General features: G+C 40.2%; 1 protein-coding gene across 2 annotated transcripts in view; it reads left to right on the top strand.

Moving 5' to 3' along the window:
• The first annotated feature begins 493 nt into the window (after window positions 1-493).
• Window positions 494-22,982, top strand: part of LOC127636919 (protein FAM163B-like) — a 42,139-nt gene continuing 19,650 nt past the window's right edge. The window contains exon 1 of one of the 2 annotated variants that reach the window (XM_052117720.1): window positions 494-1,265. The gene's annotated coding sequence lies outside the window, so the exon portion shown is untranslated. The remainder of the gene's footprint in view (window positions 1,266-22,982) is intronic. The other variant, XM_052117721.1, reaches the window with a different exon arrangement.

Here is a 22,982-nt window from a genome sequence, read left to right on the forward strand (position 1 = left end):
GCAAATAATTATGACAAAGTTTTCTACTTTAGGCTTGATCCATGATGACACATTGTAAAGATAACAAACAATCATAAATCATATTTACTTATAAGCTAGAGCATTTCTTTTTACATGCTTGAATTGAGTACAAATGTAGAATTTACATAATATTTTCAAGTCCATGCTTAAACTAACTTATTCAAGGTAGAAAGTACTTTATCTTTTCTGCTATATTTACTTCACCACAAAATATTCTGTTTAGTTTATTATGAGTTTTTAGTCTTTTTTTTTCCAGTGTATAGGTTAGTCTGTTATTTAGCTAAATACACAACACAATAAACACAGCATTGTAAAGTTTTACATGTCTTAATTAATCACTCAGACGTTATCTAACGCACTAAATGCGCTCGGATGAATTTATGATGCTTCTCTGGATTCGTTGAGCTCACATCACAGTTCCTGATAGCCGCATATCGTCAGTCAGTGCCCGGAACTGTTAAACCGTCTCATCCCACTCCGCGCGCGCGGGCAGATTTACAGTGGACTTCAGCTGCACGAGACAAACAGCAGCAATTATCTCGCGGGAAAGATCGCGCGACACCAAACGCACGGCAAATCAGCAACACGAGCTCTGAGAACAAACAAGCTGAGATTTCACAGTCCCTTTTAATTTTCTCGCACAAGGAGAAGAAGGAATATAGACAACTGTGACATCTCCAGCAGATATACATGAATTTTGGAGTGCATTGAAGATCTGAGGACGTTTTAAAGCGACACAAGAGGAATAGCGTTGCGGACCACTTCTTCGATGTAGCTAGTTTACGCTGATTTTATCATACGACGCCGGATTTTAATAGGGCTATCTATCGAAAAGGACTTAAAATTGGGTTACCTCAACAAGTTTTTTTTTTTCATTTCATTATTATTATAATTATTCTAAATTACTATATTGTGCTCGGAGCTTTTCCCCCGTCACATTTGAGGAACTGTCCATTAAAACTTGCTCAGGATGTTGACAAAAACAGATATGAAAAAAGGAACACTTTAATTTTGCTTCGGACTGCGCAGCATTTACGCTGTTTCCATCCCGTTCGCTTCATGTTTGAGAGGTTTTTGGACCCCGAAAGTCGACGAGAAATCGACGAAAGCCACTTGCGCGGATTCCGTAACAGTTCACCCGGGTAAAACCAATCATTCATAAAGCACATGCTCGCCTCGTTACTCTCGTTTGAGCCTCGTCACTTCTGCAGATGTGCTCTGGTTCAAGTCTAACCTTCGTGTAGGTAAGAATACCACCTTAACTGGTTTTTTTAAGCACATTTGTGATTCAGTTCGATTAATTTGCCCATGGTCTTGATTTTGCCGTGGAGAAATGCCATTTCTGGTTTCTCTTTTGGTTGCTGTGAATAGTATTCTTTGGATATTCGCATTCAATGTCAATAAAAGAGCACATAGGCTATCTTTGACTATCATTATTAGCAATTCTTCTCAAACTTGAATTATTTAGCCTGGGTAGTTACAACAAGATGCAACCTCATTAATGCAGTAGAATAAACTGTTTTAGAAATGAGTCCTCTGTCCATGGTGCTGAAGTCCAGGAAACCTTTAAAGCTGTGGTGTTATATCTGGACATTGCATGCATCCTGAATAGATGATACTAAATACTTTACAACTACTACATTCTTCATTCTTCAGGGGCGTAGCAGTCATTTTAAAAGTGGGGGGACACAGCTGTCAGTAGTTGGCTTGCACAGACCCAACACTTACAGTGCAGTATTAAAATATTACAGTATTCATATATAAGTATGATATAAGTATTATATATATATATATATATATATATATATATATATATATATATATATATATATATATATATATATGTATTATTACATTTTAAATATTTGCAGTATTTTAAAGATTATAAAATAAGTGCAAAATTTTGCAAACTTAGCTGCAAAAATAAAGGGCATCTTGTGGAGCAATTATTTCTGTTTCACACATAACAATAAAAGACTGAGCACAAGCTGGTTCAAATAGTTTAATAAATTACAACAATGACAATTGTGCAAGTGCACAGTTACATTTTTTACTCTGTGCTTGTGCATTGTGGGATTTAAATGTATCCAAGTGGCTCGAGTGTTTTGACTACGATCACCAAAATTTGTTCAGATTCTTTTAGAGGAATAGTTCACCCAAAAATCTAAATTTGTGGATAATTTACTCACCCTCAGGCCATCCACGATGTATATGACCTTCTTTCTTCATCACAACAGGATTTATGATTTTTATGATTTTTGTGAAGTGAATGGACACATATTTTTGACAGTCCAAAAAGCACATTTAGGCAGCATCAAAGTAATCCACATGACTCCAGTCGATTAAGTAATGTCTTCTGAAGTGAATTGATACGTTTGTGTAAAAAACAATTAGCTAATTAAAACGCTATTAACTTAAATTGGCGCTTCTGCATGCTCTCTGTAGCTGAATTGAACTAACTCTCACATGAAGTGCCGTCTTCTGTGGTAAACAGAGCAGAACTTCTGAATTCTAGCTGACGTCAAACGACAGCGACGTTTGGCATTGAGTGTTTACAGGAACTTAGTAAAGTTTTAATTAGCGATTCGTTTTTCACACAAACATATCGATTCTGAAGATATTACATAATCAACTGTATTCGTGTGGATTACTTTGATGCTGACTATATGTTCTTTATGGACCGTCAAATATTGGTGTCCATTCACTTGCATTGGATGAAGCTAAAAACCTGGCATACTTTCCTAAAAATCTTAAATCCTATTCTGATGAAGAAAGAAGGTCATATACATCGTGGATGGCCTGAAGGTGAGTAATTTATCAGCAAATTAGCATTTTTGGGTGAACTATTCCTTTAATGATTCAGTGACCATTTCTGGTGATGCCAGAAGGTGGTGACAAATGAGTGTCTTATGTGAAATGAGTTAGTCACTGAATACAACGATCAAAAGAAAATTTTAATCCTTTAAAATGTATATGTCTACAGACCTACAAAGAGACTTTAGTTGAGGTTTTAAGCATTATAAGAACAAAGAAATCTATCATTTCCCTACGGTCTGTGTGCTGCTGAGCATGACTTTATCAAACGACAACAATACAATTCTTATAATAATTATAATGTTTCAAAAATATCCATACGTTTTAAATATCTATTCACTTGAGTAAAATACATAAGGTTCTAAGAACACAGCAGATCTATCTATTTTTCTAGTTTGTCGACGGCACACCAACATAGTGGTTAAAAATTTGGAGCTGATATTAAAAATAGCTTTACTTAATGCAGATCTAATAATCTGTTTAAATTGGCAAAAACAACCAATCAAATTATTAACTCACAAACATAATGTAAAAAGCATAACTTAATGAAGTTTTTGTTTTTCTGAAGTGCATTTTCAATGATGCCAATCACGAATGAAATGCAGATAAATAATTCTCATTTGTGTGTTCCTCATCTCTAGATTATTAATTTAGATCAACATCAATGCCGATAAAAAACCATGGATAAATGAGCATTGTTGAAAGCAACTTTGTAGAAATGAACGGAGCCACATTGATTAGACTGTCTGTCTGAAGGCCTATTATGCAAGTGTTCAGCTCTTGAAACTCACCTGTGATTGGCTGGATGGTTGCTTAAACAGCCCAAAGTTACAAAACGCAAAGAATACTGTATGCAAATCCATCATTTGGACTCGTTATGATTTTAGCTTGGAAAAGTGCAGGGGACAGAAATCACCAATTTAACGTGTCCCCCACATCCCCCGTGGCTGCTACTCTCTTGTCATTCTGATAATTCATGGATGCATTTAAGGACAAACCCTGATAGTTCTTTGAACTTAAAGCTGCAAAGTGTTGCATTTGTGCTCTTTTGGTCATTTGGCAAATAAACTGGTCTATACATAGAGCTATGTCTCAACCTATGCTCACTTTATAGCAGGGATATATAAAATAACCTCAGACATCAAGAGCTCTTGAACCTTGATGTCACTTGTGCAGTCAAGCATATATGACTGGGCAATCTACACTTTTTCTGATTGGTGCATGTGATTTCCCATAACCCCTTGAAAGGTGAACGGAGTCAGTAATGAGATGGGGCATACAGGGGGAGGGGTATTTCCACAATAATAATGTTAAAAAATTCTCTTCACCCCCAGCCATGACATTTCTTCATCCTTTACCCTCCCCCATCACATCTCTTTCTCTCTCTATCACACAAACATTAATTGCAAGATGCCCCATTGCAATGAATAATGGAGACAATACATGTCTATTCTAAAGTGTCATCTTTAGAAAAGCAAGCTAGTGTCACATATGCAGCCTTTCTTCTAAATATGACCTCCCATTTCTCTAAGAGCAGCATGAAAACACAGATTTTCTGCTCTGTAAAAAGTGAATGTGTGCAGTTGGGCAGGAGCTATTTTTAACTGATCTGACTCTTAAAAATGATTTTGTTGATGCCATTTAGTCAGGATTCAATCATGATTAAAAATATAATGAATTGATTAAAGCCTCATAATTTAAATGTTACCACACAAAGCACATTTTTAGGTAACTTAAAAAAAAAGTGCAATTTTCACGTGTTCCTTGGGGGTTTAAGGGATTGAATTTTTTTTTTCTGCATGCTAAGAAGTTAAGGAATAATTATAGACCATAATAATGACAATGAAAATAATTTTTATTGCACTTAATATCTTAATAAGAATTTTTATATTTTTAAAGAAAACTTTAAGGCATAGTTCACCCAAAAATGAAATTTACTCACCCTCATGTGATCCCAGATGTGTATGACTTTCTTTCTTCAGCAGAACACAAACAAAGGTTTTTAGAAGAATATTTCAGCTCTGTAGGGCAGTGTATCTGCCCTACAGTGTAGGGCCATACAATGCAAGTGAATGGTGGCCAGAACTTTGAAGCTCAAACAAGCATATAAAGGCAGCATAAAATTAATCCATATGACTACAGTGGTTTAATCCAATACATTTTTTGGTAAGAACAGACCAAAATAACTCCTTTTTCACCATACATCTTGCCATTGCAGTCTCTAGACACACTCATCATTTCAAGCTTGTTTACACTTCCTAGAGCTTGACACATGCCTCAGAGCAGGGCTGGTCTGGGAAGAGAAATTGTCTCGGGATCTTACATGGCAACTGGCCATAAAGTTGTTAGGGTGGTGTGGCAGGGTGGAGGGCGGGGCCGGGTTGTGATTCTACATACCCGGTCCCTTATCAGGCTAATTAAGCCTCAAGAGGGAAAAAGGCCAATGGCAGACGTTGGTGCGATGAGAGAGAGATAGTTTACAGACATGTCCGTCATGTGTGTGTTTGTCTTTTGGTTTAAGTTATTCATTAAAATGTTATTTATATTGCCAAGCCGGTTCTCGCCTCCTCCTTCCCATTGAATTCCTTTACACTGGTGCCAAAGCCCGAGAAGGAGGAGGGATGCCCGTTGTGGAGTCTTGGACACTGCCGTCCATCCAGGGGAGTGCCGCTGCCATCCACCGGGGAGGGAGTAGACCAACCGCCCGGACGCGGTAAACGGCCACAGTCCGCGAGGCGAGTGGGGACTGGACTCCCTGACCGCTTGGAGCGATGGAACCGCTGCCAGGGGCGGAGGAGAGCCCTGCCATCCCCAAAAACGCGGAGGGGTCGGAGGAAGACCGCCATCCGCGAGGGGAGGAGGGAAGTGTTCCCCGACCACCTGGAGTGGTAGAGCCGCTGCCAGGGGCAGAGGAGTTTCCCCACGAGTCGGAGAAGCGGCTGTCGAATGCCGGAGAGGGTGGAGAAGTGATCGAGGACCATGCGATGGTGTATCGGAGAACCGGCGAGTATGTTTTTTTTTTTATCTCTCTCTCCTCTCTCTCTCTCACTGCCGCTCTGCGTTGGCCTTTTCCCTATCGTTTAAATTTTTGTGTTTTTCTGGGGGTGTACTACAGAGAGATAGTTTACGGACATGTCCGTCATGTGTGTGTTTGTCTTTTGGTTTAAGTTATTCATTAAAATATTATTTATATTGCCAAGCCGGTTCTCGCCTCCTCCTTCCCATTGAACTCCTTTACAGGGGGGTTGGGGGGGGCGGCTCATTTTTGCTTATCGTGGCCCATTCGGCACGTTTCGCGGACGTACCACCGGCCTGCTCGGTTCTCCCAATGGCCAGTCCGCCCATAATCGGCCCCAAAGTGCGTTGGCCCACTGGGAAAATGCCCGGCCTCAGAGTGACAGATTGTGCTAGGAAGTGTACTCAAGCTTAAAATCAGGATTGCCAAGGAGAGTGTAGATGTCAAGATTTAAAATGAAAATGGAGCTACATTTTTTGCCTGTTCTCACCCAAAATCATTTGGATAGCTTTAGAAGACTTTTGGATTAAACCACTGGAGTTATGGATTATTTTTATGCTGCCTTTATGTGCTTTTTGGACAAGTTTTGTTGGTGTAACCTAATGTATTCAGGTTGATTCAGACCAGTTAATTCACCCCTTAAAGTCTATGGACCCACTAAAATGATGGCGCCATAACGCACATTTTTTTTTACGCATAAATTCCCCATATAACTATATCAGGCATACAAGGTATCATTTGAAAGCTTGGAATCAGAACTTTTCAGAGATAACATCACTTCTGAATTTATGTTATTTAAAATATAAAAATAAGGTCTCAAATCATTTGTGTTGCAAATTAGCACCCCTACAGGTAATGGGGATATTTATATGATATAATATAAATGACTATGTCCTTCACTAGTATTTTAATGGACAATCATATATCAAATGAAAGCTCTCATTCTCAGGATATTTGTTAACCTAATTCTACAGTTTAAAATATGTTCAAAAAAATCACAAAGTGAAATATGATTTCTATAAGTCATCAAAAACAAGTGTCTCTTTTATGCGCGATCACTGCTGCTGTAAGCCTCAAATAGCTAAAAAATTTATATCTGCTTTTATCTTGCGGTTTTCTAAAAATAATTAGCCATTTTTACTTGTCTATGAGCTTGCTTGTGTGAATAATCCAATGTTATCTTAGATGTCCAGAACAACATATGCCATCCAGTTGGAAAAACATGCTAAACAAATCATCAGAAAAATATGTTTTCGACTATTGATGATAACATTTTATATATCATCACAAAGGAGGACTTCAGCTTTCTAATGACACAATAGATTGAGTTTTAGTCCACTCAGAGGCCAATATATTTGATGAAATATCAAGGATGGTGCATGAATGGAAAATTAGACTGAATGCCTGAATGGACAAGCACATCTGTGAGGGCTAAAATGCATTAGAGCACCACCTATATGTCAGATCTGCATATTGTTATGGAAGGTGATAGAGGAGAAATTATTTTTACAGTACTTGCACATCACCAAGACAATATGGCAATATAAGCACATGCCAACCAAAAAAATAAGACGAGAGCATAGCTATGGCAAAAAAACGATGCCACGCATTCTCACACTAAAGGAAACACAAGTGTACATCGTGAGGTAAACACCACATGATGCACACAACATGTGACAAAAACAAGACAGGACACCTGTATGAGAGGTCGGCCACACACAAATCCGAAATCTCAAACCGAAGTGACCGAACCTCAGCACAACGTGAATACAGCTGAAGACCCAGGCGCTTAAAACAAGCGCGATGTGAGGCACACCCGTGTACACGAAAGACAGACAAACTATTGAGTTTGCAATTGCAATATATTGCAATAATATTATAACACTATGCTGTAAAATACATTTAAAATGTACTAGATTTTATCACAACCATATGGCCTCTGTGTAATGATTTTGTTGCCAGAGCACTGACCTATTCTTCAAACCCCTTTTCTGAAAAACTAAATTTTTTCTAAGCACTTCACCATCAGAAACAAAATGCACCAGAATATGTCAGGCTCCCACATCACATCTCCTCTCTACTCCTTCATTTATATCCTTTACTGTCCACCCTCCCCCACACACCCCCACACTGTCAGAGACAATTGCTATGTCTCCTGCCACAAGGCCATGTCACTTCCTGTAACCACAGACACCAGCATGGGGGCTACAACACACCAGCCACCCCGAGGCAAAACACACTGGCCAATGCTTTTAAAAACATAAACATGTCTCATATTAAATTCTGTTCAGAATCATGGAGCACAGTCTGTTTTAAATAGAAGATAGAAGCTGGTTATCACATCCCCCGAACTGCTTAAACTGAATCGGGAAGCAATGAAGGTGGTCCCAAAGCAATAACAAAATTGATTATTTCTCACAGCTTTTCATTTGGAGGAGCTTTCTCAGCAGGAGACTTTCCTTTCTACAGAGGCACCATGTTAGATACACATACCTGCAGATGTTTAGTAAGAAACGTTGACAGTTGCACAATTAGGATTTTCTTAAGTTATAGTGCCTCCCTAGAATCAGAAATGTATTTCATTTGGCATGCGACCTCAAAGTGTTCTGTCTATGTGCACTATGTTTTAAGTTTGAATATTGAGCTCACAAGATATAGGCCAATTAGGTATTCTAGGCCACACCTAAAATGTTAGCGGCTTATATCTTTCGAACGACTTAATGAATCAAAATTCTTGGTATAAATGTTTTCGTGCAGAAATGGAAACCAAACGACCGATTGATTTAGTGGCACTGAAGGATTCAGAGGAAATACACATTTATTTGATATAAAGCCTGATATTGGCAACCTGTAAGTGTATGCCAAATATCATTCATAGAGCAAGTTATTACCTGCTGAAATTTGATTGGCTGCAGGTGGCCATAATTTGTCCAATCAATATTTTAATTTAAGCTAAATTTCAACTTCCTTGATGAAATGCTTGGAGAGTTTGGATGTTTATTATTATTATTATTATTATTATAGCACTCCCTATGGACAGATGACATTTGGTATGTGTACTCAAAATGTCTTTGTATCAAAGTTTACCTAGGTTTGCTAAATTTGGACTTTGCGTTTAAAAGATATAGGTCGATAATTGAGAATGGGTAAGGCTGTTAACCAGACTATACGTCTGCAAAGATACTAGTGAAAATGTAAAGTGTTTATTATAGTGCCATGTAGCATTGGATGTGTGTGTGTGTGTGTGTGTGTGTGTGTGTGTGTGTGTGTGTGTGTGTGTGTGTGTGTGTGTGTGTGTGTGTGTGTGTGTGTGTGAGCGTGTATTTATCACTTTGTGGGGACCAAATGTCCCCATAAGGATAGTAAAACCCGAAATGTTTGACCTTGTGGGGACATTTTGTCGGTCCCCATGAGGAAAACAGCTTATAAATCATACTAAATTATGTTTTTTGAAAATGTAAAAATGCAGAAAGTTTTCTGTGAGGGTTAGGTTTAGGGGTAGGGTTAGGTTTAGGGGATAGAATATAAAGTTTGTACAGTATAAAAACCATTATGTCTATGGAAAGTCCCCATAAAACATGGAAACACAACATGTGTGTGTGGGTGTGTGTGTGGGTGTGTGTGTGTGTGCATGTGTGTGAGTGAGTGAGCGTGTATTTATCACTTTGTGGGGACCAAATGTCCCCATAAGGATAGTAAAACCCGAAATGTTTGACCTTGTGGGGACATTTTGTCGGTCCCCATGAGGAAAACAGCTTATAAATCATACTAAATTATGTTTTTTGAAAATGTAAAAATGCAGAAAGTTTTCTGTGAGGGTTAGGTTTAGGGGTAGGGTTAGGTTTAGGGGATAGAATATAAAGTTTGTACAGTATAAAAACCATTATGTCTATGGAAAGTCCCCATAAAACATGGAAACACAACATGTGTGTGTGTGTGTGTGTGTGTGTGTGCCTGAGTAGCGGTTGGGATTTGGGACAACCCTGCCAAGATTAGGATTGCTACAATTTACGCTCCGAGGTGAAACGTCCACTGTGTGGCACTAAAAGCTAGTAACATTTTCTCCCAAATAGATTTTAAAGTTTAGGATTTTAAGGTTACACTTGCTCTATCGAGTTTTAAATCAACAAAACCTTCCCTACACTTAAACCTAACCGATAGTGTCATAAAAGCAAACGTGAGATAAAAAAATGCAATTTCGGAAGCAGCCACGTCATGTTGTGGTGCTTCTTTGTCCCTTTCGACTTGTCACATGCTCTTCAGGACTAAAACCCTGCTCTTTTACATCGCAAGTGTAACACTCTATCAGTTGAGCTACCGCACAATTTGATTGCACTTGGACATGTAATAGTATGTAAAGTATGTAAATATAGCTGATTATGTTATGCAAACATTAAAATGAATTGCCTTTTAATGTACTATAGTAAAAGTCTTTAGAAATCACAAGATAGAATTGTGTGAGGAAAAGAGTGAAAAGTTAGTGTTTATGAACTGATAATCTGAAGTTTTATTGAAGGGCCTCTAGTGTTCATTTTACCAAGAAACTGCCGTGATGCATACAACAAGCCAAGTAAAAATGCTTCAGCAAAAATGTAGGTATAGTAACATGATTCGATCAGACCATTTTGGAACATTGAGGTAACAACTGCATGTTAGCAGTTTTACAGTGTAAATTATTATTCAAATAATTTTTTTCAAGAGTTAAATAGCCTAAATATCAAAAGAGTTTTAGCCTAAATATCAATTTTGCGTTAAAAGGAATCTTTGTTTTTATTTGAACCTCGAGGGCAGAATTCACACCAAACCACATAAATGCAGAATGTTTCTGGATATGGAGTTGCCACCTGGACAGGCAGAGATATAAAAAGGTTAAGGCAGGAAGAGAATATGGAAAGAGGCTGTAGAAGTACTCAACTGCCCTACAGGAATAACTCAAAACACACACACAAATGCACTTTTATCTCACAAAAGAGTGTTTTATGTAAGTCCTGTATACACTTTTATATTTTTCATGGAGATGGAAGAAGGCTAGATGTTGTGTACAAGGCGGCTACAAAAATGACTCAGTCTTATGCTCCCTGTAACTCACTCTTTCCCTTTAATGCATACACAGTCAGTCAAAATACACATCAGTCTCCCCTGAGGCTGCAGGGGGTTGAACCGGTCACCTACCTTTCCAGTTAAACTGAGGACAAGTCTTTTAGAAATAAGTGATGTGCAAGAATTCACTTGGATTGATGTATTGTCACTGTAGTGGTTTACCATACAAGCACAATTTATAGTCAAACACTTGGACTAGGAAGTAATATAGTTTTAAATAGAGACTTTGCTGAGCTTATTGGGATGTAAGTGCTTCTTTGAAGGAATAGAAATGAGAAGATGATTCATCCTGAGCTATATATGACATTATTGGAGTGCTCCGTTTGAATCGTATAATCCACATTTAGCTATTAAAAATGTGAATTAGATGGTGCAAAATGGTCTTATGTTCTTTGTTATGATCCAATCGGTGATCACAAAGTAAATTTCAAGGTGTGAATATATAAATGGCTAAAGGACATTTTTAGGCACAATGTGGATATAAGTCATATGGAGCTGTGATTTTGTGTTATTTTTTGTGATCTTGTGATTTTTGTGATATAGACTTTGAGTGCCCTAATGCTTTTATAAATTCCTATTATAAATATTGCCGCAAGTGGTAGTTATTGGGGTCCAAGCACAATTGAATATTACATGACCAAAATAGCCAAATTTGACAGAACCTGTAGACCCTGTAGACACAGTTTTTTTTGGTGTCAAATTTCAACTGCTTTTATAGTTGCACAATTAGGATTTTAGTTATAACACCTCCTTAGCATAAATAAAAATCCATGTGCACTATGTTTATGTTTGAATATTGAGCTCAATTAGACATTCTAGGCCACACCCAAAATTGTCTTGGCTTATATCTTCCAAAAGGCTTAACGAATCAAAATTGTGCAGAAATGGAAACCAAATGACCAATTGATTTGGGGGCACTGAAGGATTCAGAGGAAATACAAATTTTTATTTGATATGCAGCCTAATTTTGGCAACTTTTTTTGGCCAAATTTTATTCACAACTCAAGTTATTACCTGCTGACATTTGATTGGCTGCTGGTGGCCATTTTTGTTGTTTTGTGCAATCAATATTTAAAGGATGTTTAAACATTTTTAAACAATTAAAAAAAAGATGCATGCTAAATTCGAACTTCTTGATAAAACGGTTGCAGAGTTTGAATGTACAGTATTTGGTTTTATTATAGCGCCTTCTATGGCCAGAAATGGGTGAAATTCGGTGTGCGGACTGAAAATGTCTTTGTATCGAAGTTAACCAAGTTGTGTTAAGTTTGGATTTTGCATTCAGAAGATACACTGTAGGTTGATTGGTGAAAATGGGTCACAGCAAAACACATTATTGACTATTAACCAGCCTATACTGAAGATATTAGTCAAAATATAAAGTGTTTATTATAGTGCCACCTAGCGTTGGATGAGTGTGTGTGTATGTGTGTGTGTGTGTGTGTGTGTGTGTGTGTGTGGGCAGGTTTAGGTAGTTTACAAGGACATTGTTTTAGGTTATAAACTGGTAATTACAAGGGTAGTATGCTATAAATGTGGTTTATGAGGACATTTCTAGTGTCCCTATAATTCAATACTTAAATGCTTAAAAACATACACTATGAGTGCTACCTGTGCTAACTGTGTGTGTGAGTGTGTATTTATCACTTTGTGGGGAGCAAATTTCCCCATAAGGATAGTAAAGCCCGAAATTTTTGACGTTGTGGGGACATTTTGTCGGTCCCCATGAGGAAAACAGCTTATAAATCATACTAAATTATGTTTTTTGAAAATGTAAAAATGCAGAAAGTTTTCTGTGAGGGATAGGTTTAGGGGTAGAGTTAAAGATAGGGGATAGAATATAAAGTTTGCACAGTATAAAAACCATTATGTCTATGGAAAGTCCACATAAAACATGGAAACCCAACATATGTGTGAGCGTGTGTGTGTGGGTGGGGTCAATGTTGGGGTGTTCCTCCTAAAGTCCACTATCATCTGCACTGTTTTGAGCATTCAGCTCCAGGTTAATGTCACAGTTCCGTCTGACACTCCCAGCACTTACACTCCACGTTCTCTCTCTCCCGAATACTAATCACCCGCACCTGAAACCTGTTCCCACATCAATCTGCCTCACAGTATATAAGCCCCACTCTTCACTCTTTGTCTGGTCTCACACGTTGATCATAGACTCACTTACCTGCTTCCTCTCCTAGACGTTTCATGGTCATCGTCCAGAGCTCCTCGCTCCTTCGTTCCAGCAACGTTCCACGTAATTCTCCTCTCCAGCGCTCCGCCGAGTTAAAGCTCCTCACTCCATTGCTCCATCATCAAGCTCCCGTGATCTCCTCTCCTTTGCACTGTGGTGTGCACTCAGGTTCACCAGCTCCCCTAAATCCCTTAATAAACATCACCTCCGGGTTTAACACTACCATCGAGTCTGTGTATCAGTTACAGTTGTTTTGACTGCACCTGTGAGCCAGCCGTTCATCCTCAGATGATAGTAGTGTCATCTGCAAACTTCAAGAGCGTGACTCCATGGTGATGCAGCAATTTGTATGCAGGGAGAAGAGTAGTGGGGAGAGCACACATCCCTGGGGGGCACAAGTGCTGATCGTACATGTGCTGGAAGTGAATTTCCCCTTTCTAACTATCTGCTGTCTGTCTGACAGAAAGCTGGTTATCCACAGACAGATAAACGTGGGAACAGAGTGTTGGGGTAATTTAGTTTGGAGAATAGCTTAGATGATGGTGTTAAAAGCCGAACTGAAGTCCACAAAAAGGATCTTTGCATATGTCCCAGGTCTGTCCAGATGTTTTAGGATGTGATGCAATCCCATGTTGACTGTATCATCCACAGACCTGTTTGTTCAATAAGCAAACTGAAGGGGATCTAGAAAGGGCCCAGTGATGTCATTCAGGTGGGTTTGTCTCTTAAATTACTTCATGACCACAGATGTAAGAGCTACGGGTCTGTAGTCATTATGTCCTATGATTTTGTCTTTCTTTGGGACAGGAATAATGGTGGAGCATTTGAAGCAGCAGGGAACTTCACACTGCTCCAGTGATCTACTTTATCTAATTACACAATGATGATTCATCAACATTATTGTGCATAACAGTTTTATCGTCTTTAATGCCTGATCTTCTGTAAAGCTGTTTTGAAACTATGTGTGTTGTGAAAGGCGCTATACAAATAAAATTGACTTGACTTGACTTGACTGAAGATCTGTGTGAAGATGGGGGCCAGAAGGTCAGCACAGGAATATAGACAAGTGGGTGAAACACTATCTGGGGACTGTGCTGTCCTTGTATTTTGTTTTCAGAAGACATGGCATACCTCCTCTTCACAGATCTTAAGTGCAGGTTGAGTAGCAGGAGGGGGGAAGAGGGGGGTTACAGGAGGTATTGATTTTTGTGTGAAATGAAGGTCAGAGCAGGTGTGAGATTGTGCCTTTCAAATCTTCAGTAAAACATATTCAAGTTGTCTGCCAGTTGTTGATTCCCTTCAGTGTTGGGGGATGGTGTCTTGAAGTTAGTAAAGTCTTTTAGGCCTCTCCACACTGATGCAGCTTATCAGAGTATCTTCTTTAACCCACTCTGATTTCCTTATTCAGTGTGTTCCTGGCCTGAATATGCTCTTTGGCCTGACAAATCTGCCTGAGTTTAGCTCTAAACCATGGTTTGTCATTGTTGTATGTTAAATAAGTCTTAGTAGGAATGCACATATCCTCACATAATCTGATATATGATGTCACAGTATCTGTGAGCTCATCCAGACTGGTGTCTGCTGCCTCAAATACACTCCAATCCATGCAGTCAAGGCAGGCTTGTTATTCCAGCTCTGCTTCATTGGTTCAAGTCTTTACAGTCTTTACTACAGGTTTAGCTGATTTTAGTTTCTCACTGTAGGTTGGAAGAAGATGAACCAGACAGTGATCAAAGAGTCCCAAAGCTGCTCTAGGTACTGAGTGATATGCATCCTTTGTTGTGTAGCAATGATCCAAAGTCTCTGGTGGGGCATGTAATGTGCTGTCTGTATTTTGGCAGTTCACAGGTGAAGTTAGCTTTATTAAAGATGACCAAGATGGCGGCGCGAGTACATCGCGAGGCTCGCGGTCTCTCCAGATTCTGCAATTTTGCTATATTTTTGTTGCTCATTTCGGGTCTGTTCGTGCGGAACAGTTGTGCCTTTACATCGTACACCCGATGTGAGCTTTTGGATATTGGTTTGCGAACTTCCGACAGTTTTATGGACAACCTTCGAATGCTTCCTGAGATCGCCAGAACACCCGAGGCTATACACTCTGCCCGGCCGGGCGGAAGTGCTCGCAGGCGGCGTCGAGATCGTAAACAAAGGCGGGGGAAGCGCGGAGGACTAAGAGATAAGCTAAAGCTAACACCACATCGGCTCTCTTTACCCAGCATTATCCTTGCCAATGTACGGTCGCTGTTGAACAAAATGGACGAGATTCGACTCAACATCACATGCAGCAAGAGACTTTTGAACTGTAATGTCCTAATCTTCACGGAAACATGGTTAAACAGCGGGATACCGGACAACGCTTATTGAGCTAGCGGGACGCCATAAATTCGGGCGGATAGAACAATAGATGGCTCCGGTAAGACCAGAGGTGGTGGATTGTGCATTTACATTAACAGAGCTTGGTGCACAAACTCTGCTATTGTTGGGAGACATTGTTCAGCTAACCTTGAGTTTCTCATGGTTAAATGTAGACCGCTTTATCTACCGCGGGAGTTCACTTCCACCATTATAACTGCAGCCTATATTCCCCGGTTGCTGATGCTAAGCTCGCTATGAAAGAACTTCACACAGCCATCAGTAAACAACAGACCGTCCACCCGAAGCTGCGCTTATTGTTGCTGGTGATTTTAATCATTCAAACTTAAAGTCAGTACTACCGAAATTTCACCAGCATGTTTCCTGTCACACCAGAGGAAACAAAACTTTAGACCATGTTTACACAAACATGGCTGGAGCTTACGTCATGAAACCCCTCCCCCACCTGGGGCAGTCAGATCACCTTTCTTTGTTCCTCACTCCCAAATATGCACCTCTCATCAATCGCGTGAAGCCATCAGTGAAGACCATCAAGGTGTGGCCTGCGGGGGCAGATTTCACACTCCAGGAAAGGTTTCTACACACTGACTGGAGTGTGTTTGCTTCTCAAGCCACCAGTGACTCTCACACGGACATTGATTGCTACACCTCCTCTGTACTGGATTATATTAATACCACCATTGACAGTGTTACAACCCAGAAGCAGATCACCATATACCCAAATCAGAAGCTATGGATGAACAGGGAAGTGCGACTCCTATTGAAGACACGCTAACACTGCCTTCAGATCAGGAGATGCACAAGCCTATAGCACTTCCAGAGCAAATCTGAAAAGGGGCATCAAAGAGGCCAAGCACTGCTACAAGCTTAAGATAGAGGGACACTTTTCCAACACTGACCCTCGACGTATGTGGCAGGGCATTCAGGCCATCAGTGACTACAAACCAACTCACTCCACCCCCGCAGCCACTGATGCCAACTTCCTGAACGAGCTAAATGACTTTTATGCTCGCTTTGAAAGAGGCAACAGAGATTCTGCCACCAAGCTCAAATCCTCAGCAGACCACCCGCCAATCACACTCTCGTCTACAGATGTCTGCAATGCACTGAGCAGGATCAGCGTGCACAAGGCTGCAGGACCAGACAACATCCCTGGTCACGTACTCAGAGCATGTGCGGAGCAGCTCGCTGGGGTTTTTACAGACATTTTCAACCTGTCTCTTGCCCAAGCAGCTGTACCAACATGCTTTAAATGCACTTCCATTGTGCCAGTGCCAAAACACTCCAGCCCGAAGTGCCTTAACGACTACCGCCCTGTAGCACTCACACCCATCGTAATGAAGTGCTTTGAGCGGCTGGTCCTGGCACACCTAAAAGACTCTCTACCATCCACATTGGACTCACATCAGTTTGCCTACCGTAGCAATAGGAGCACAGAGGCACTGCACTCTGTGCTCACACATCTGGACAAAAAGAACACCTATGCACGCATGCTGTTTGTTGACTTCAGCTCAGCATTCAATACTGTCATCCCAACTAAGCTAATAGCCAAACTTGGAGACCTGGGCATCAACACCTCCATGTGCAACTGGATTTTGGACTTTTGACCAACAGACCCCAGAATGTTCGATCTGGCTTCACCTGCTCCACGTCCATCACACTCAACACTGGTGTACCACAGGGCTGTGTGCTAAGCCCGTTCTCTACTCCCTCTTCACCTCCGACTGCAAACCTGTGTACGAATCTAATTCCATCATCAAGTTTGCGGATCGACACTACGGTGATTGGTCTCATCAGCAACAACGATGAGACTGCCTATAGGGAGGAGATCAAGCACCTGGCCACATGGTGCACTGAAAATAACCAGCTCCTCAACACCACCAAAACGAAGGAGCTCATCGTGGACTTCAGAAAAGAGCCAAGAGGCATACACGACACCATCCACATCAATGGAATGGCTGTTGAGCGTGTCTCTAGTTTCAAGTTCTTGGGAACCCACATCTCGGCGGACATGTCCTGGACAACCAACACCTCCTGCCTGGTCAAGAAGGCTCACCAGCGCCTCTTCTTCCTGAGGACACTGAGGAAGAATCAGCTTTCCTCGACTATCCTGGTGAACTTCTATCGCTGTGCAATAGAAAGCATCCTGACCAACTGTGCTACAGTGTGGTATGGGAGCTGTTCTGTTGCAGAACGCAAGGCACTGCAGCTGGTGGTGAAAACCGCCCAGCGCATCACTGGGACTCAACTACCTGCCATCGAGCACATCCAGAGGAAACGCTGTCTGCACCGAAGCTCGCAGCATCCTTAAGGACTCCTCTCACCCAGCCCACAGACTGTTTTCTCTCCTGCCCTCTGGCAGGCGTTTCAGGTGCCTCCAGACCAGGACCAGCAGACTAAAGAACAGCTTTTTCCCCAGAGCTGTCTCTTTACTGAACTCTAACCCTCACTGATCCCACTCCCTCATATACTGATAAACTCTCCTCTCCCTCCTCATACCTCATACACTTTGTTATTTGCACTGCTATAATGTTCATTTGCACTGCTGACTATATTATAGTAACAACTGTTTACATATGCATCTTGCACTACTTATCTGACTGGAATATCATTTGCACTGCCGACTGTTTATTTACAGTACCAATTGTTTACATATACATTTGCAAAACCGTACTTTAACTGTAATATGCAATTACTTTCCACTGCACTTTTACTCGGATAGTTTTTGTCCAATTTAATTTGTACTAATAGTATTTATTGCACTTCTGGTTAGACCCAAACTGCATTTCGTTGCCTTGTACCCGTACTTGTGTAATGACAATAAAGTTGAATCTAATCTAATCTAATCTAAAATCTCTCAGAATCATAATAAGTGAGTCCGGGTATTGGTATTCCATGTCTCTGATCTGATCAGGCAGCTGCTGCAGTGCTGCATTCACGCACGTGTGTGGAGGAATATAAACACTCACCATAATAGACGAGGAAAACTCCTGCGGCAATTAGAAAGGCTTACAGTTGATAAAGAGCACTTACAAATTAGAACAGCGTCTTCTTTAACATTGTTACACCTGTACACCAACTTTGATTGGTGAAAGCATGTTCCAACACTTCTCGTTTTCCCTGCTAACTCCATGATGCAATCAACTCTGAACGGCTATAAGCCTGGCAGATGTAACACGCTGTCCGGAATGGCTTCACTCAGCCAGGTTTCTGTGAAGCACATGTTATCAGAGTTTGAAAAGTCCTTGTTTGTACAGGTGAGGAGATGTAGATCATCCATTTTGTTAGGAAGAGAGTGGACCGCTTCCCTCACCTGCGTCTCATAGCACACTTAAACAACACGGATGCGCCTCCGACTAAAATGTCCAGCAAAACGTCCGAATAGTCCAAAACCGGGAAAAGATTGTCTGGTATGTGCTGCCAAATGTTCAGCAGTTCATCCCTGGTAAAACTACACACCTGGTTTGTGTGTGCAATTTCAAGATTTTGTGTGGTAAAAAGTGGCTTTACTCTGTGGGGGAGCTATGGGAATTATTGTCACTTGATTATTTGTCAAAACTTACATTTGTGATGCTTGTACTTATCTCGTTAGACAGACTTACGACTTGCAGCTTAAAATCTGGTCTACTATTCAGCTTATCGTGGCCAAAACTGCCTGCAAAGACAGGAAGAGATTCAGAGCTAAGTCATTTCGGGGTATGTTTATCTGAAAAAGTTGATGGCCTGCTACAATAATTCACCATGATAATAATTAATTGCAATAATTGCGCAGTAGTATCTTTCAGGTCATGAACAGCTGTTCAGAAAACAACAAAATAATAGCAGAAATATATATAGTTTTTGCAATCAGAATTTCTGTCTCAAAAAGTAACAAGTACTAAACCCACCTCCATACCCCACACCTAACTGATAGTGTCATAAAAAGCAAATGCGATTTGAAAAACACATGAGACTTTTAAGGGTAATGCTCTATCAAGATATTAATAATCAAAACTGACGTACCTACCCTAAACCTAACCGATAGTGTCATAAAAAGCAAATGTGAGTTAAAAAAACACATGATATTTTTAAAGTAAAATGCTCTGTCAAGGTATAAATCAACAAAACCAATGTCCCTACCCTAAACCTAAACAGATAGTGTCATTAAAACAAATGTGTGAAAAACACAATTTCTGAAGCAACCACGTAATTTTGTGGCACTTCTATGACACTTTTGGATCATGTTCCGGACTCAGGACTCATACCCCAGTCATTTGTATCGCAAGTGCAACATTATATTAATTCAGCTACCACGCAATCTGATTGCATTTGAAGAAGCTTGTAAATGTAGTTTATTATGTAATGCATACTAGAGGTAGACCAATATATCAGATTTACCGATTCATCTGTGCTGAAAGTTGTTATCGTCAAAAGTTTTCTCATAATTTCAAATAAGAGTCCCTGGTGTGTTTTGGGTTTGTTTATATTTAAAAGTCCTGCATTATGCACCAAATCTTAATTTTTTCTGGTTATTATTGGGATTTTGGTTGATATTTCTGATATTTTATTTATTTTGGTGTTTTTGCAAGCTAGTAAATAAAGTATAGGAATTTTTTTTGACATCCTATAAATCGATTTAAATTCTATAGGCCGATTAATTGGTAATTGGCCTTTCCCACCACCTTGATTATCGCTATCGGCAAATTCCACAAATAGTCAACCTCTAATGCAAACGTTAAAATGCATCACCTTACTAGTCATGTGCTATAGTTATAGTGTTTAGATGTCAATACAATAGCATTGTGTGAGGAACAGGTAGAAAATAAAGCATTTATGAACTGATAATCTGCCGTTTTACTCGTGATTTGTGTAAAAGTAAAGAAAAATCTATGTTTTTGTAGCACACTAGTTATCTAGTGTTCATTTCACCAAGAAATTAATGGGAAATGTACAACGAGGCAAGTAAAAATAATTTAGCAAAAATGTAGGTGTAGTAACGTGATCCTATGAGACAAGGGCAGCGTTACCCAAAAGGCTGAGACCATGTTGGTACTAACCCCTAGATTAAGAGTCTTGTCATTTTGAAAGACAAATGGTTTGTTATTTCAATTTTGAAAATGCATAAATTACATCTGTATAATTACTCACAGTACATGGTAGAAATGACTTGTTTGCTCTCACATTAATATTGAAATGTTCAACAAGTACATCTAATGCAAAAGTTTATGTACCGTGTGAGTAATTTATACTTTCCAGTATCTAATTAATGTAACTTTGAGCTTCCTGCGATGATCTGGACAATAATTGTGCCCTTAATAACACCTGTTTACCATTTCCATTGTTATAAGATGCCACTTTGAGTACCCTTAATTCCATCTTTTAATAGGACATAGGGCATAATGATTAGGTAGGACAGACTAGTGTACACTAGTATTGGGCTTCATGTCCTCAGATAGGAGACAAAGGCAGGCCTACACACAAGCCTGACTGATGCCTGTAGGAGCACTCAAAGCCAAACAGAGACAAAATCAAACAAAGATTACAAAATCCAAACAGATTACAGATCCCATCAAGCCTTGCTCACTTTCCACCTAGGTGTGAAAATCGAAAAGATCGAACTTTCAACTCCTTTTGGATGAAACACACGCCAGAACGCGTCCCTCAACCATGATGTCATCGAAAGTATAAAACCCCGGAGATTCCTCCTAAGCCTTGCTTCCAGCAACAGTATTCGCCACGTCTAGTTGCAGCCCTGTTGCTCCCAGGTGTAGCCTCCTTGCCCAAGGAAGTAACTTACGTACCTGAACATTGGCCATACAATCTCCATCTCACTGGACGAGCTGAGAAACTCAGTGTTCCACCAAGCATGCTAACGGATCCGAAGGAGACCTCTGAGCAATCCACATCTCACCCTTTTGCCTGCAGAAGTGAAGAATATTTCTCTTCCATTTCAACTTTGCTCATTTCTCGGCCTACCCGCTGAGAATCAGCCGCCATACTGCCTGCTGACAGAGCAAGAAAACAGCCTCCCGCCATCACCTGAGCTTCGAGGAAACGAGTCGGAGTCAAACGATGGACAAGCACACATTCTACCCACGTCCTCATGTGACTCAAGTAAGAGGTTTACGTCTGGGCAGAGATACAATATTATAGTGTGTTATTCTTGTGTATCAAGGTTGTGTTACAGTTTACAGATCGCTAAGTCCACTCATTGCTGCTAATAATACTCAAGGTGTTACTTTAACTTACTGTTACCAATAATGAGATTTGCTGTGTTGTCGCCCAACCACGTTGGGCTGTTTGTGAATTTCCGCTATCGTGGGTGAGACCGGCACACTGAGTTTATCCATTTAAGAACCAACAATTGTGGTGGATGGATTACGAGCCATTCACTGCATCTCTGAGTGCTAAAATGAACATTTGCCATCTCTCCCACGATCGCTAAACTGGCTTCGGTGCCGTCACCCTTTTCTCTCTCTCTCTTACTAACCACATATACGCACAAGACCCCTCACAAACATACCCGCGCACACATTTGGCAAACAGATAAATTGACGATAGAGCCCATGTTTGCCCCTAAGTTATCGTACCAGCGGAGACACGTGTAAATGGGCAGACGCCATTAACCAGTCTCTCCATCCACATTCTCTGCCTGTAAACCTTGTGTGACATACTCTCTATGAGAGCCACACCCACCATTTTTTTGCACTCCTTATTTCCTTACTTACGCCCATTCACACATTCACACACACACACACATACACACACACCTCTACCCCCCTCCCATGTATTATAGGTTTATCTGTTAACTTGTCTAATCATGTTACTGTTTATTTTGTAGTTAGAAGTCAGAAGTTTATCGACTGCATTGTATTGATAATTAATTGATATTACTGCATCAACAAACTGTTTTGGTATTATTCTGCATGCACCTGTGCCAATGGCTGGCAGGGGATAGCAGTGCTCGGATTCAAGCCTTCATTGTTCATCTTTTCATGTTCTCCAGACATTGACTTTCCTAAGAGAACAATCCTATATTGAGACTGCTATACTGTCTGGTTATTAGTCCCTGATTCCAGGGTGGTGCACCATCATTCTTATTTATATTCTATTGATTTTGATAATTGATTTTCAAAATTGAATTAGAATTGTTGATTTGAAGGATTAATAAGCTGATGTTGATTCTAATTAATGTTCTGTTGATTTTAATAATTAATAATGATCTTTTGATCATTATTAATTATTACTAATAACCAAATCCACTCCTGAACAAAGCACCAATTCTCATTTCCACTGATCCAAAATGCAGCACCCACATTTGTACAAAATCCCCCTGGCTGCCTATGAGTCGATCTAATGGATCTTCAACAAGCTTTTGCAAAAGCAAATTATTCGGGAATACAACTCAATCTACAGCTCTCCTATCTTGCCAGTGTTAAAGCCGACCTGCAAATGGTGTCTCACCATTGACTATCACCCTCTGAATAAGCAGGT

Source organism: Xyrauchen texanus, chromosome 44, assembly GCF_025860055.1.
Source record: "Xyrauchen texanus isolate HMW12.3.18 chromosome 44, RBS_HiC_50CHRs, whole genome shotgun sequence".
Classification (NCBI taxonomy): Eukaryota; Metazoa; Chordata; class Actinopteri; order Cypriniformes; family Catostomidae; genus Xyrauchen; species Xyrauchen texanus.